The 13045-nt window shown below is 44.6% G+C and overlaps 1 protein-coding gene across 3 annotated transcripts in view; it reads right to left on the reverse strand.

Annotated features, from left to right (window-relative positions):
* The window catches only part of ABHD12 (abhydrolase domain containing 12, lysophospholipase), an 87905-nt gene that overhangs the window by 51217 nt on the left and 23643 nt on the right, over positions 1 to 13045 (reverse strand). The window lies entirely within an intron of this gene.

Here is a 13045-nt window from a genome sequence, read left to right on the forward strand (position 1 = left end):
TGACCCAGCCGTATTCTGTACAGGCGGGGCCTGCTGCTGGGTCCACTTTAGAGCAGGACTGAGAATGTTAGTTTCTACCCCCAGCAGGCAGACCCTTGGCTCTTATGGGAGAGTGGCTGTGATCCTTCCAAGATCCAGGAAATAAGCAAGCGTCCGAGATATAGAGAAATCAAATTTGTCTTGGGCCTAGAGACCATAGCCTGCCTGGGCCAACGGCTGTCTGCACACCTTGGGACACACTGCTCACTTCACCTTCCTGGCCTTTCCTTCTGTCCTCTGCAGAACCAAACTCAACGTCAGGCCATGGTTTCTGCTCATCAAAGAATGACTGCTGCGTGATCACTAACGTGCCACCACCTGCACTTCAGTGTCTCAAGGTCTCCCCTGCTGCTGACATTTGGAACAGGCTGGCCAAGATACTGAGGATGCTGGACTCTCCTTCGCAGTGGTCTCTGTATAAACCCAAGGGGAATGGGAATTTGGAGACAAAGGAAGCCATCCTGGAGCGGCCAAATAAAGCCTTTAATCTTTAAGGACTGGGAGGTTCTTATTTCAAGACCTAAAGCAAATTCCTAAGTGAATAAACAAATAGGTAGGAATTTCTAGCCTCAATAAATAAACTAAGTTGAATGTAGCACTAGATCATATTTGGCAGTAAAGCAAAAACCAAAAACCAGAATCTGGCCTGAAGGGCTGTTCCCACCTGTGGTGCCAGTTCACAGGTGTAGGGGCAGAAGATGGACACAGGGTGCACACTGTCCTGGAGGCAGGAAACAAGCAGGCAGGAAGGTCTGGGGAGAATTGGGGGACAGGAAGGCAGGAAGGGAGTCGCCCCACTGACCCCAGCTCTGGTGACAGAATACGTTCTACATTTTTATGGCCCAGTTTTTAAACATTCTGGTTTTTCAGCATCGATTGCCACTGTTTGCTATTCATGCCTCATAGTCTAAAAGGCTGTATATAAGCCACGTGTTACAGATGAAAAGCTGAGGCTTGTGTACAAGATGCACTGTCCATTGGAACTGGACACAGCCCATCTTTCCTGATGGCCATGATGAGGACCCTCTTGGTTCCCCATTTACACAACCAAAGGATCCCAAATGGATGGTGAAAGACAGTGACACCAAAAGAAATCTGACAAGCCAAACTATTAAGTGCAATAAAATCCTATCTAAGATAGAAATGTTATAATTAGAAAAAAATTATTATTATTTTAGAAAAAAAAATTAACTTGTCTGGTTTCCTCAGCTTTTGACTGTCGTATTTTCTTAGAATGACAGTGTTTGGCCTCCCTCCAGCAGTTCAGAATTAGAAACCTATCCCAATCACATCTATCCCTTCTCTTACCTGACTTTGCTTTCTCTTTCCTATCTCTTTCTTCTCTTTCTGTGCTTTCTGTACAGATACTCAAGCATAATTAGACTACTTTGAACAACAAAGACATTATTTCCTAAGAGGTCTGAGCTGCCAATGATTTTGTATTTGGATCAGGAAACGGGAAAAGTAAAGGTACAATCACCCCAGAGGGCCCCCACTCTCAAATAATGCAGCACATTCCTGCTAAGCTACAGTGGGGTGTTCTGGGCACCACTGGATTCACTGGTGCCACATCATGCACGTACACACCTGATGTTTTCCATCCTGATGACCTGCAGGCTGGACGACACTTAATGCAGCCCCTCAAGACTACAAGAAGGGCACTTCCATTCCCTGCTGCTGCCTATCAAAGAGAAATATGGAGAAAACAAAGATTTTAAAAAACAGACCCTGTCCCCAGTTTTAAGGTCAATATAGAAAAAAAATGAAGCTGAGCTCATCATGCTTAAGGAGAAATGCTGTGTCCCTGAACTCAATCTAGAAAGCTTTCTGTTGCCACTTCCCCCTTTTTGTTTTTACCATTTCCTGCTAAAAGAGTAAAACATTTTCTTTGGGCAAATTTAAAGGGTGTTTGTTTGTTGTTTTGTACTTTAATTTCCCATACTGCATTTGACAAAGTACAAAGGGTTTTTTTTTTTTTTTGAGACAGAGTCTTGCTCTGTCACCAGGCTGGAGCGCAGTGGCACGATCTCAGCTCACTGCAACCTCCGCCTCCCGGGTTCAAGCCATTCTCCTGCCTCAGCCTCCCGAGTAGCTGGGATTACAGTCGCCCACCACCATGCCCAGCTAATTTTTGTATTTTTAGTAAAGACGGGGTTTCACCATGTTGGCCAGGATGGTCTCAATCTCCTGATCTCGTGATCCGCCGGCCTCGGCCTCCCAAAGTGCTGGGATTACAGGCGTGAGCCACTGCGCCCAGCCCATAAAGGGTATTTTTTTTAAGAAAAAAAAAGTTTCACTGCATGCCACCAAATAAAAGTTGTCATTTATATTTCAGGAGGCTGACTTCCTTTTGCACGCTTTGAGCTGTGAAACTGGGCCAATAATAGGAGGTACTGATGGACAGATACAGAGTCCTTTCCTGACAGAACAAAAGCCATTCTAACAACCAGGGGAGCCCACAAGATCATCTGTGTTGATGAAGCCTGTTTCTATTGATGCAGTTTCTGCGCTTGGTGGTGACGAAGAAAGGCATACCCTAAGTGTGCTATGTAGAGCCTTCCCATCAAACAGTATCTGTAAAACTGCAAGGGAAAAAACACATCCAGGGTCAGGCATTCATGGTAGCTCCTCTAGGTCTCCACTCTCGCACCTTAGACTGCGGAGGTTTTGCTTCCCACGGGGGGATAGGGCTCCTTAGGTTGCCACATATCAATAAACACTCAGTGCCTGCAAGAGGCTTTTCTATCAGCTCAGCCAGGCGGATGGCCACCTGTCTGCTTTCAGAGGTGGCAGATGGCTTTCCCATGCGCTGCTCTTGCACACTTTCCTTGCGGGGTGCAGGTCCCTCTGTGGACATCCCTTAGATTGCAGGACTGGGCGGTGTGGGCCTTCAGGGCCTTGCTGAACAGCAGCTGGGCAGGGAGTGTGGCAGAGGTGCCAGCGTTCCCTCTGCCAGTTTGACAGTGATTTCCTTTTCCTCCTACTGTCCAGGGTAACTGTCTGAACAACCCGCCCTGGTTCCTTTGACGGGGGAGGAAGAGAGCGCTGGGCCCTCGGTCTGAGGACTTTAAAAGCCCTGCGGAGCACCAGGAGCACTGTGGCAGAGTGGCAGGTGGCAGAGTGGCAGGTGGCAGAGTGGTAGGAGAGGGGTCTCCAGAGCCTCTGACTGTGATGGAATCTGCCCTAATGGGCTGCTGTGCATATGAATGAGGCAGGAAGGGAAATGCTTAGCGAGGCAGGCATCTCGAATCAGGACTGGGCAGTGAGCAGCACAATGAGGCCGCACAGTGCAAACACCTGTAATCCCAGCATGTTGGGAGGCCAAAGTAGGAGAACTAACTGGGCCACGAGCTCAAGGCCAGCCTGGGCAATATAACAAGACTCTGCTCTCTACAAATGAACAAAGAAAGACACAGTAAACTGAACTAAATAGGTCTCCTCAGAGGTTGGGGAAATATAACAGAAGGCCCGATATTTCCTTCCCACACCCCAGAGACTATGTCTGGGGTCAATGCCCCCCTAATGCTGCCAAGGGCCTCTAAAAACTGGTCCAGGACCCTGTGCCCACACTGTTGCCCCCTCTCTAGCACTTGCTCACCCAACCCCTGACTCTCCAGCGCCTTTCAGTCTCTCGCAGGGGCCCCAAATCTTCTGCCTCCTCCAAACATATGCTTCACTGCTATTCTCCAAAGTCCCCTGGCCATCCAGCCTAATCAGAGTCTCTCACCATGTCGTGTCAGACTCACTCCTTTCCCTTCTGTCTGCAACAAAACATTTATCTCTAACATGATGGACAGAGTCTCTCCCCACGAATAAGTAGCGTAGCTCTTGTTGTTGATGCTCTATCACCAGTGCCCAGAATTTGGATGCTTAAGAAGTATTGGTGGGATGAAGCTAATTAATGAGGTCTGCAGTTTCTATCGTGAACCACTTTCTCATTAGGTAGAAAAACTGGTTCTGTAGGATAAGATGAGTTTCTTAAACACAACTTGGACCATTCAAAATATGTTCAAGGGAAAGTAAGAATTTATAAAAAATTTAAGATTCAAGTGATATAAATATTATGCAACATATATATGAAAGGCATATATATATATGAAAGGCAAACATCACACAAATTTCAATCTTACCTATCAACTGACAGACATTCAAAATAATATCACCTAATGGCCAGGTGCAGTGGCTCACACCTGTAATCCCAGCATTTTGGAAGGACAAGGCAGAAGGATCACTGGAGCCCACGAGTTCGAGACCAGCGTGGACAACATGGCAAAACCCTGCCTCTACAAAAAATACAAAAATTAGCTGGGTGTCGTGACACGTGCTTGTAGTTCCAGTTACTCAGGAAGCTGAGGTGGGAGGATTGTTTGAACCTGGGAGGTTGAGACTGCAATGAGCCAAGACCATGCCACTGCACTCCAGCCTGGGTGACAGAGTGAGACCCTGTCTCAAAAACAGTAATAATAATAATACCATCTAATGACAGCAGGGGTGGGGGAAATGGGCACTGAGACTCTCTTGGTAGGAAGGCAAAACTTCCTAATCATGTTGGAAGTCACCTTGGCAACAGTTTCAAAATTTTAAATATTCATACTCTTTGACCCATCAAATCTCAAATTACCCTAAATAATTGGACACTAATAAAGGAACAAAAGTTAGACATATGAAAGTTGCTAATAATAGCAAGAAGAACTAGGAAGAAGCCAATTGTCCATCAATAGGAAGCTGATTAAATAAACAATGAGCCCATTTAGCACAAGGATGCTGGGTGCACATCATATAGGATCTTTACTGGCAAAGTCAGTGACTATTCTTCTAAAATTTCCCTGAAGTCATGATATGCTGCAGGGAGGAGTTTCTTCCAGCTTCCATTCCACCAACTGTTGGTCTATCCTCATGGGCAACAGTGAAGTTTGTGAAGGCCTCCTAACATTACTGCCTGTTTCCTCACTGGTCTGCATTTTATCCCTCTTTCTTTGCTTCTGTACAAGCAAACTAGCACCATCACCTGCACACCCTCCTCAGTATGTGTCAAAACACAGCAAGTACCCAGAAGAGGCAACAAAGGTACAAACTCCACATCTGCAGGCCTCAGGCTAGGAGGTGGCAGGAGACCTATGCAGACCTGTGCAGAGTGCATAGGGTGGCACTCCGGGCACACGCGAACTTGGATCCCTTGTCCACATCGGCCACCCCCCAGAACACCTTTCAGGGTCAGACAGCACTGTGCCACACCAGTGCCAAGGGAGGCTGGCATCAATGGGATAAGCAGGTGCTATGTAGTCATTCAAAGCAATGCCATCTCTATGTGAAGACCTGGGATGAAAATCCAGAATATAGTGGTTTTACAGCTTATAAAATCATATGTAAAAATGCAAAAATACAGGTGTATGCACAGTGTGAAAAGTTATAACCAAAATGTTAACAACAGTTACTGTTAAATTAATCTGGAATTATTTTAGCATATATGAGATGACAAAACTATTTTCTCCCAAACAAGTATACAATTACCCTAGCATGCATTAATGATGCCTCCTTTGTAAAAAAACAAAAAATTGCATATAACATTTCTATTTCACTGTTTCTTCTATACATTTTTAAAAATCAGAATAACATGCTGCTCTAATCATTGTGGTTAATGACAAAATATTTCATATTATCTTCTCATTATTGATGTATAATAACTTTGTCTAGGTGGGGGTAAGTGGGGAAAGAGTTTTGCTCTGTTGCCCAGACTGCAGTGCAGTGGTGCGATCTCAGCTCACTGCAACCTCCATCTCCCAGGTTCAAGCAATTCTCATGCCATAGCCTCCCAAGTAGCTGGGACTACAAACATGTACCACCATGCCTGCTGAGTTTTTTTTATTTTTAGTAGAGACAGGGTTTCACCATGTTGGCCAGACTGGTCTCGAACTCCTGGCCTCAAGTGATCCTCCCACCTCAACCTCCGAAAAGTGCTGGGATTATAGGCGTGAGCCACTGTGCCTGGCCAAGAACTTTTTATATTAAGGATGCTAAATCTTTGTCTGACACTATATAAGTGTACGTTAAAAATATTTCCCTCTATCATTTGTCTCTTTTATTTAGGATTTTTTTAAATTAAGGAGCATTTTAAATTTTTATGTATTTCTACTCTATTCATCTTTTTCTTTATGGTTTCTTGATGTTCTCCTCTGTCCTTGAGAGTGTTCTTTTTATTTTAGGGCTTTACACTTTACATTCAGTCTCTCTGGAATTTATTTTGGTATATAGTGGGATGTAGGGTTCTAAATTTCTGTATCTCTAAATAGCCACCCAAGCAATTCTTCACTGTGTTTAAAATGCCACCTTGAACACATTACTTTTTTTTTTTTTTTTTTTTTGAGATGGAGTCTAACTGTCACCCAGCCTGGAGTGCAGTGGCACGATCTCGGCTCACTGCAACTTCCACCTCCCAGGTTCAGGCAATTCTCCTGCCTCAGCCTCCCAAGTAGCTGGGATTACAGGCGTGCACCACCATGCCCAGCTACTTTTTGTATTTTTAGTAGAGACAGGGTTTCACCATATTGGCCAGGCTGGTCTTGAACTCCTGACCTCGTGATCTACCCGCCTTGGCCTCCCAAAGTGCTGGGATTACAGGTGTGAGCCACCACGCCTGGCCACACGTTAGTTTTATGTTTGAGGCTAAAGATGGTAGATTTAACTATTTCCTCTTAAAATGCCACTAAAATGACAGTAAAATTTTAAAAGGACATAAAACCATAGTGGTCAAGAATGATTGGAGAGACACCAATACCATGTTAGAAGCTGGAAAACAGAAGGACAGGAATTAAGGTGACAGATCCAGAAAAGTCCAAAACCAGCACGGGGGAAGACAAGGCACATGAACCAACAGCACCAGGTACCCGTGGTGGGAGGATCAGGTGGAGGCTAGAATCAGGGGGACAATTGGAAAAACCCCTCTGGGCTTCTACCTCACTGAACAGAGTGGGGCCACTGCCCCAATTCATCAAGAGACTGAAGATTTATTCTCTGCAGAGGGTAAACCATAGAAGGTTTGGACTACGAAGGCCAGATACACTAAAAGCAGAAGTATGTTAAAGTTTAGAAAACAGTGTGGAGAACCCCCAGCCATCTTCCGCAGCTCTCAGAGAGCTGGAAGCTGGAGGCAGGCCAAGGTGAGCTTAGCAGCAAAAGATACAGGGCCCACCGCCCCTGCAACCCCACGCTATGCGGCTGCTGAACCTCCAGTCCCTGGTCCACACTGAAGTCTGCCGTCTGCAACCACAGAATCCCCATGTTGCCAGACTCACCCAGGCCCCTGCACTCTGACTTCCCTAGATAGGAAGCTGAGGCTGACCAATCCCAGCCAGAACTGCATGAAATCTATTTGAAAAAGGAACAATATCCTTTCAATATTATATGTTCTCATCTAAAAACAAACTGTATCTTTCCACTTAAATATTATTTTATGTCTCTCAGTAAAGTTTAATGATTTTCTTGATAAACATTCTATGTGTGTTTTTTTTTTTTTTTTTTTTGAGACAGACTCTCACTCCCTCACCCAGGCTGGAGTGCAGTGGTGCAATCTCAGCTCACTGGAATTACAGGCATGCGCCACCTCGCCTAGGTAACATTTTATGTATTTCTTATGTAATTCTTAGATGTGTATTTTGTTGTTGCTATTGCTACTGTGAAATAAAAGTTTATCCTGTTCCATCTTTCCAGCCAGCTAGTTACTGGTATATAAGAAAGCTATCAGTGGGTATATTTATTTTGCGTTTGAAAATCTTACACCTGGGCACGGTGGCTCATGCCTGTAATCCCAGCACTTTGGAGATTGAGGAGGGTGGATCACATGAGGTCAGGAGTTTGATACTAGCCTGGCCAACATGGTGAAAACCCGTCTCTACTAAAAATACACAGAAAAAATTAGCCGGGCGTGGTGGCACATGCCTGTAATTCCAGCTACTCAGGAGGCTAAGGCAGGAGAATCGCTTGAACCCGGGAGGCGGAGGTTGTGGTGAGCCAACATTGTGCCATTGCACTCCAGCCTGGGCAACAGAGCAAGACTCCGTCAAAAAAGAAGAGAAAAGGCCGGACACAGTGGCTTACAATCCCAGCACTTTGGGAGGCCCAGCTGGGTGGATAACGAGGTCAGGAGTTCAAGACCAGCCTGGCCAAGATGGTGAAACCCCATCTCTACTAAAAATACAAAAATCAGCCGGGCATGGTGGCGGGTGCCTATAATCCTATCTACTCGGGAGGCTGAGGCAGAGAATTGCTTGAACCCCGGAAATGGAGGTTGCAGTGAGCTGAGATTGTGCCACTGCACTCCAGCCAAAGTCACAGAGCAAGACTCTGTCTCAAAAAGAGACACAAGGGGAGGGGAGGACAGGGGAGGGGAGGGGAGGGGAGGGGAGGGGAGGACAGGGGAGGGGAGGGGAGGGGACTCCATGAGTTTTGAGAATTTTTACTTGTTTTTTTTTTTTTTTTTTTTTGTCGTTGTTTTTTGAGACGGAGTTTCGCTCTTGTTGCCCAGGCTAGAGTGCAATGGCGCGATCTTGGCTCACCACAACTTCCGACTCCCGGGTTCAAGCGATTCTCCTGCCTCAGCCTCCTGAGTAGATGGGATTACAGGCGTGCACCACCACCCTCGGCTAATTTTGTATTTTTACTAGAGACAGGTTTCTCCATGTTGGTTAGGCTACTCTCGAAGTCCCAACCTCAGGTGATCTGCCCACCTCGGCCTCCCAAAGTGCTGGGATTACAGGCATGAATCACTGTGCCCAGCCTTTTACTTGATTTTTTTTTGGAGTTTTTCAAGTAGAAAGTCACTGCAACCAATGGCAATTTTGACTCCTCCTTTTTAGAAGGATTATCTATTTCTCATCTTCCAATAATGTCTAGAACATTCAGAGCATTTTACAGTTGCGGTGAGAATAAAAAGTCTTGTTTATTTGAATTTCCATTCATTTAACAAATATTTATCAAGTGTTCACCAGATGCCAGCAGTAAATAAAATGATTGACATTTTACTTTTCTTTTTTTTTTTGAGACAGACTCTCACTCTGTTGCCAGGCTGGAGTGCAGTGGTGCAATCTTGGCTCACCACAACCTCCGCCTCCCTGGTTCAAATGATTCTCCTGCCTCACCCTCCCGAGTAGCTGGTACTACAGGTACACGCCCCCACGCCCAGCTAATTTTTGTATTTTTAGTAGAGATGGGGTTTCACCATGTTGGCCAGGATGGTCTGCATCTCCTGACCTCGTGATCCACCCGCCTCGGCCTCCCAAAGTGCTGGGATAGCAGGCATGACTCACTGCGCCCGGCTGACGTTTACTTTTCATTATAATGTTGGTTGATGAGATGGATGTCTTTAATCAAGATTTAATTTTAAGGGGGCAGGCACGGTGGCTCATTCCTGTAATCTCAGCGTTTTGGGAGGCCAAGGCCGGTGGATTACCTGAGGTCAGGAGTTTGAGACCAGCCTGACCAACATGGTGAAACCCCATCTCCACTAAAATACAAAATTAGCTGGGCATGGTGGCACATGCCTGTAATCTCAGATACTTGGGAGGCTGAGGCAGCAGAATCGCTTGAACCCAGGAGGCGGAGGTTGCAGTGAGTTGAGATCGCGCCATTGCACTCCAGCCTGGGCAATAAGGGAGAAACTCCGTCTCAAAAAAAAGAAAAGAAATTAATTTTAAATGCAGTATGTGGGCAACTTATCAATGAAGAATTAGAAATGAAGGTGCAAAAAAAAGCTTTAGAATAAACAAACAGAAGCATCTGCATTTTCATCCAGTTGAGAATCTCTAAGCCCTAGGGCTCCTTGTGCTGAGAATGGAACAGAAAAACCTCCTTCCCACAACTGTATCCTACAGGCCTGATCATCACGACAGGTCACAGGCCCCAAGACCCTGCCTTTCAGCCTTCCGGGTCAAGGCCATACTGAGACTCTACTAAACTAGCTCTCAAAATCATTCGCCTTCACTTTTTATTCAAACAAAACAAAAACTCATGATAAGGCAATATTCTAGAAATTTATCTTCAGATGACAAAGGTGCCTTAGTCCATTTTTGTGTTGCTATATTAGGAATACCTGAGGTTAGGTAATTTATAAAGAAAAAATGTTTATTTGGCTCACAGTTCTGCAGGCCAGACAAGAAGCATGGTGCCCACATCCACATCTGGTGATGGCTTCAGGTTGCTTCCACTCAGGGTGCAAAGCAAGGGGATGTGGTGGGCAGAGATCACAGAGCAGAGGGGAGGGAAGGTGCCAGGCTCCTTTTACAGGAACTCTGTCAGAACTCACTCATTCCCATAAGAGTGGCACCAAGCCATTCATAAGGAATCTTCCCCCAGGGTGACCCAGACACCTCCTACCTCCCGCCAGGCCCCACCTCCAACATGAGGATCAAATTTCAACATGAGACTTGGCAGGGCCAAACAAACCATATCTAAACCATAGCTAACGGTCTACAGAGCTATTTTGTTATATTTCCTGTTCCCAAAACATACGGCACTAAATTAAGATGACACATAGAAATGCAAATTAAACCATGAGGTTCCATTTTCACCTAAATTATTGGCAAAGAATAAGAATATAAGAATACTGACAATATCAAAAGAGTAACTCTGGGCAAACACTCTCACACTGCCAATGGGAGCTGCTCTCTGGCCCTCTGAAGAGGTGACCATACAGATCGGGGGCCCAAGTCCTGAGGTGGAGATGGCTAGGAGACCACCAAAACCTTGTACTGTCCCTTCCCTACGGAGTGTAGAGCTGGGGATGGGAATGGCTGCCTAGCTGGGGGCTACATTTCCGAGCTCAACATGGAGGCAGGTGGAGCCAGGTAAGTAGTTCTCACCTATGCAACGTGAGTAAGGCCTCATGTGGCTGGCTGCTGGTACAGCAGCAAGTGTTACCCTAACTAATTCAAGATTAATATTCTACATGCTCATTTTTGTTTCTAGCTTCACAAAAGCTTTTTTGAAAAAGGTCATATGTTTACACAGTTCAAAAACTAAAACAAAGTCTCACTGCCAACTTGTCACCATGTATCCTGTCCCCATCATGCCCACAGATAAGCATTTTTATTTGCTACTTATTTATCCTTCCAGTGTTTCCTTACACAAATACAGGTACATGTTCTCATTCCTTTTTCTCATAAAAAGGTAGTATTGTAAACTGTTTTACACCTTGATTTTTTTTTCTATCGACAAGATATCCAAGAAATTTCTCCACATCAATGCTTACTTATTTTACAGCTCCCAACTGGGTTGGCATAACATAGGTTATTAAGCCAGTCTCCCATTGCTGGACAATCAGGCGGTTTCCAGCAATCAGTGCTACAATGAATCACTCTGTACATACCTAATTTTGTATGTACAGATAGGACACTCTTAGAATGGAAATTACTGGATCAAAGAGTAAATGTATCTATATTATTAAAAGATTATCCTCCCAAATGCTTGCTTCCCTCAGCCCTCACTAACAAAGTGGTTGTCAAAGATGCATTTTCTCCAATCTGATAGGTAAGAAATGGCATCTTGGTGTAGTTTTGACTTTCATTAACTAATAAAGTGTTCGCCAGGTGCAGGGCCTCACACCTTTAATCCCAGCACTTTGAGAGGCTGAGGTGGGAGGACTGCTTGAGGCCAGGAGTTCAAGACCAGCCTGGACAACATAGGTTTCTACAAAAAATTTAAACATTAGCTAAGCATGGTGGTGTGTGCCTGTACTCCCAGCTACTCAGGAGGCTGAGGTGGGAGGACTGCTTGAGCCCGGGAGGTCAAGGCTGTAGTGAGCTGAGATCGTACCACTGCACTCCAGCCTGGCTGACATAGTAAGACGCTTAAAAATTAAATAAATATTGTTAATTCTTTCACATATTGAAGGGTTATATTTCCTTTTCAATGAATTATGCTATCTTTCGCATATTTTTCATTGGGCCCTGAACTTTTTTCTTTTCAATTCCTAGAAGTTCTTTATTATTACACCTCTTTACCTATGAGTTGCAAATATTTGTATTTTGTCATTATTTACGTCATGCAGATTTTTTTCATATTACAAAGTCAAATTTATTTTAAGTCTTTTTTTTTTTTTTTTGAGAAGGAGTTTCACTCTTGTTGCCCAGGCTGGAGTGCAATGGCGTAATCTCGGCTCACTGCAACCTCCACCTCCCAGGTTCAAGCGATTCTCCTGCCTCAGCCTCCCTAGTAGCTAGGATTACAGGCATGTGCCACCACGCCCGGCTAGTTTTGTATTTTTAGTAGAGAAGGGGTTTCTCCACGTTGGTCAGGCTGGTCTCGAACTCCCGACCTCAGTTGATCTGCCTGCCTCGGCCTCCCAAAATGCTGGGATTACAGTCATGAACCACCGCGCCCGGTTTTATTTTAAGCCATCTTAATAGAATTTGGACTCTTGAGTTATAGTTAGAAAGCCCTCCTCCATTTCAAGACTTGAGAATTTCACTCCTGTTTTCTTCTAGTACTTCTTGGTTTCTTGTTTACAGAGTAAGATATGGATCCAGATTTATTTTATTTCAAATGGCTACCCAATTGTCCCAAAAACCTTTATTAACAATCAAAATCAACCTTGACTCCACTCAACTATTATTCCAACTTCACCTCAAACTAAATTCACAAGTGTATTTGGGTCTATTTGGGAATCTCTGTCCTGTCACGCTGACCTGTTAACTGAGCACTGTAGCATGGACCAGACTCCACACACCTCTCTTCTTTTTCCAGAGGCTCATGGCACTTCTGTAGGTCATTTTTTTTCTTCTTTTAATATACCCTTAGTACGAAATCTCTGTATATTTTTTCATCTGAACTTCAGAATCAGCTTGTACTGAACAAGAGAGAAACAGATGGGCACTTTAAAATTTGGGATTCTGTTAGATGAATAATCTGAGGAATGTTTTTTGAATTTGTCTTCTCTTCCTTTATATCTTACAACCAACTACTGTTGTTTGTATACAAGAAAGCTACAGATTACAGCACACTAATTTTACATCTC

Source organism: Pongo abelii, chromosome 21 (genome assembly GCF_028885655.2).
Source record: "Pongo abelii isolate AG06213 chromosome 21, NHGRI_mPonAbe1-v2.0_pri, whole genome shotgun sequence".
In the NCBI taxonomy this organism is placed as follows: domain Eukaryota; kingdom Metazoa; phylum Chordata; class Mammalia; order Primates; family Hominidae; genus Pongo; species Pongo abelii.